Raw genomic sequence first — 4,182 nt, forward strand, 5'->3', positions numbered from 1 at the left:
GTAATGTTTTAGCTTTTGTGAAAATGGGCTGTCCCTCATTTGACAGATTATTTATTTATTACCCAAATTCCATCCCTGACATGTCTTCTCTTGCAGATCAGTTTCAGTCACAATGGAAAGGGCCCTTCTCGCAGACTTAACACAGCCCATATTACTGATTTTTCAAGTCTCACAAGATAACTCTACGCGAAACTCTGGAGAATAGACTTTCCATTAAAAATTTCTCAGAGGACAGTAATCCCGCTTTACCTATGATGGCTGTATACTCTAGTGACAGCGTAAAGGCAGGTGTTTAAAATTCTGTTCAACCTCTTTTTCCCAGTGCAATCACTATTTTCCTTTCAAACCAAGAGTCACGGGAGAGTGGTGACGTTGTAAGAGAGTGAGTACACAGCTGCAGCCTAAGTGTTCTAATTGACTAGCAAGTAGCGAAGACATGGGAATGGGTAAGTGTCCCAGCTTCTAGGTCACAGGCACATGTCTCAGTATGGACTCCACTAGGTGGGTTGGAGGGCAGGCTGGTCGGGGAGGTGGTGAAGGTGGTCCCATTGCCTCCTCCTTCGGGAGTGGAAATTCTGGCAGCAGTGTGGAGCACTCCAGCAATGGAAATGCTGGCAGCGGTGCAGGGGACTGTAGCCATGGCCACGCTGGCAGCGGTGCAGGGCACCCTGGCAGTAACAATGCTGGTAGTGGTAATGCTGGCAGCGGTGCGGAGCACTATGGAGGTGTAGCTGGCAGTGGTACGGGGCACTCCAGCAGTGGCAACAATAGCACCTTCGGACATGCATCTGGCAGTGGTCGTGCTGGTCTCTCTTCATCCTTGAAGGGGGCAGCACACCTTTAATGCCCGAGTTTTCCACAGGTGAGGCACCATTCCTTGTCATTGAGGTAGAAGTCAGAGATTCCTGTCTCCAGCTTTAGGGCTGACAACGCTGAGCACTGGCTGTGGGGATGCTGTTTTTCCTGCTCTTGGAGGGGGCAATTGACCACAAAGTGCCTTGACTTCCTGCAGCCGAGACACCAACCTAAGGCCTTGAGAGCGATGAGGTAGACATCTAAAGCCACTCTCCCACAGCACTGGGAAGGATGGGGAATCTACCTTTGGCGTTTAGAGAGCCTTCAGGCAGAGACATTCCTCACATAACCACCTCCTTCCCAAAGTTGGCCTCCGTGAAGAGGAGGTCTGCCCATGGGAACTCCCCATAAACATGCTCATGGAGCCTCTTCTGCCTCCAACTGGCGCTGCTGCTCATCCACGCTTCCTTTTCCATTTTTTTATTTAATAAACCTGCAGTTCTTGTCCAAGTCTCCAGGGGCTCTATCTCGCTTCAGACACCAAGAAGCCGAGGTTAAGCACTAATGCACATGTATATTTAGAGAACAGACACATCAAAGCACATTAACAAATACACAGGTGCAGTGGCACACACACCTTATACCGGCAGGGCAAATTCAGCTACTAAGAATTTGAATTGTTAAATGAATGCCGCGTTGACGTATATGATGTTCAGGTAGCACTGCAATGTGATTTCAATCAAACAGTTCCTGGAGATTAGTTTCATTTTTTTACTTACATTCTAGTCTTCCTGTGCACACACTACTGTACACCCTAGCTATAACGCCCTCATAATAACAAATTTTGCCCCTGGACCCCATATAAAAATAAAAAAATATATATAAACACGCACTGTCAACATCCTGGTCTGTACGCGTAGGATGCCACCTTCACAGTGAAATCAACTCTTTTGTCTTAATAAAAAGCATGCGTTATGTAACTATGCCTCTGAAGCAAAGCAAAATTGAGTATAGAAGAAACAACAACAAAAAACTTGAGGATCTGATTCACTTTTCACGTCTGGGTGATCTGAAATAAAAGATGATGAACCGCTCGATATTACGAACAAAAGGCTTGGACCCCAACAATTATAGCTAGGCTGTACTTTGTTTTGAACAAAAATAAATATATATTTTGTATGACATAAAATAACTATTAATAATAATAAAAAAAAAACTTCAGATGCAAGTATGAGTTCACCTCATCATGCTTCAGTGCCCCTTCCTGGATCAGCGCCAGATAAGGGCAGGTGGAGACGACCCAGGCTGGGCCTCACCTCCAGGATTCAGTAGCTTGGAAAAATCTGCTGCTGAGGTTTGGCAGATTTGATTTGGGTATTTCAAAATGAGAAATAAATGACAGAAGATTCATAGGATCTTCTCTATTTTTTCCTATGGTTACTACAGTAATTAGCTAAGTAACGAAATGCTGACATTTAAAATTTCCACAGGATGCACACATTTTATTTTTCTTTAATAAATATTTTAATAAAACTATATTGTCATTTTAGAACACGTGAATATGTTTGCAATGATAAATTATGAAGGTTTACCATCATTAAGAATCATTCATCCACACAAACCAAAATATATTCATCTTTCAATGAAGGATCCCACAGATATATCAAACGTCTACATTCACATTTTTTTAAGAGCTGATGTGCTTTCTTGAGTTGTTTCCTAGAAAGATGCTTCTCCCCTTGGCTGCTTCTAGAGTCCAGCAATCATGACACAGCTGGCCTGGAAAGTAATGGTACAGTGCTGATGAAACCAACCACCAGCAGCGTCTGCCTCATGCACATTGCCTTTTTTTCAATATCTTTTGTCATCTACGTCTTGAATTCACCTCTCCAGCAGATAGTCGTTGCAGAAATCCTAAGGAAAACCTTGAACTGTCTGTATAGATGCCTGAACTAGACAGACTTTTTCTGCTTTTTGCGTTCGCTGAATTCCTCTGCCATGTGCACAGCAGTAGTTCCACTTTCTCTCTGAAGAAACTCAGTCAGCGTATGCAAGATTGGGTTGAGGGCACTGTTGATTGGGAGTATGAATAGCTCCACCCATGAAGTTATTGTTCCTGGATGAATAAAACAAACAAAAAATACAGTGAAATAGGATAACGAGACCCGAGTACAGTTTCAATAAGACTTATTTCCCAATATAAAGATACAGGATATATACAGTAATTATCCAAGCCCACCGTTTTGAAAATTAGCACTTATTGCACTTCATAAATGGATTCCTTTAAGTCTGAAACTGGAGAATGTACAGTAAGATAAAACTAGCACTTTAGCAAGGTCATTTTAGATTATATGCAAAGTAACCAGCAGCTCTCACGCAATTTGCACATCTGCAAGTTCATATCAGAAATAACTGGACTGAAACACATACTGTGGTGGATTTTATATTAGTGTGCATCAAGACTAAAGTGCATTTAATATCAGTGGTATCAAACTATGAAGGCCACATAGTGTACCCTGCACATAAAAAAAACAAAAAAAAAAAACAACATTTAAAAAAGTAATCGAAATCTAAACTCACCTGCAGGCCACATAACCCCAAACCAAGGGATGTATTTATTCTTTAAGTCAAATTTACAAAGCTAATTTATAAAGTTAAGAATGCCCTACTCACTGTACCTTAAGAATTGGTAATATATAACAAACTTTATTAATCAACGTTAAACTACAACACTATTGGTTCTGAGCTGATAAAAAGAGACAAAATGAGTCAAAATGTACTCAGATTTGGTTTGGGTTTTTCAATGTTACTAATGGCTACTGCTAAATATGCAATATTTATACATAGACGTACGCATATATGTGGTTTAATTACCATTATATATCGTAAGTAACCCATATTTTACTGTAAAGGTTATGTATTTAATTTTCCTGGAAATGCAAAAATACTTGTAAATCAAAAAATGTGTCAGTTGTAAGTAGGTAAATACCTAAGGCAGGCATGTAGTGTTATTACATATCATTTGAGGGGTGGGGTGATGTAATGGCTTTGTCTTGGATCAAGATGGATCAAGGTGTAGGACAGTGCCTTATTTAACGCTTAAGTCATAAGACAAATTTGCTTTTTTTTATATAATTGTAAGTTTCCCATGCATTTTCATTCCATTCATATTGCTTGTGTTTATATTTTCATATGTTTATTCACGCGTTACCAATTTTAGTTGTATTTTATTTATTTGGGGAAATGGACCAATCTATTGTTTCTGAAATAATGGATTACCTCACCAAAAAGGAATACCCACCTGGAGCAACATAATAAGAAAAATGAACCATTCGGCGGAGATGTTGTAAATTTGAGATTATTGGTAAGTAACTCTTATTTCTAGGT

The sequence above is a fragment of the Polyodon spathula genome, chromosome 9 (genome assembly GCF_017654505.1).
Source record: "Polyodon spathula isolate WHYD16114869_AA chromosome 9, ASM1765450v1, whole genome shotgun sequence".
NCBI lineage: Eukaryota > Metazoa > Chordata > Actinopteri > Acipenseriformes > Polyodontidae > Polyodon > Polyodon spathula.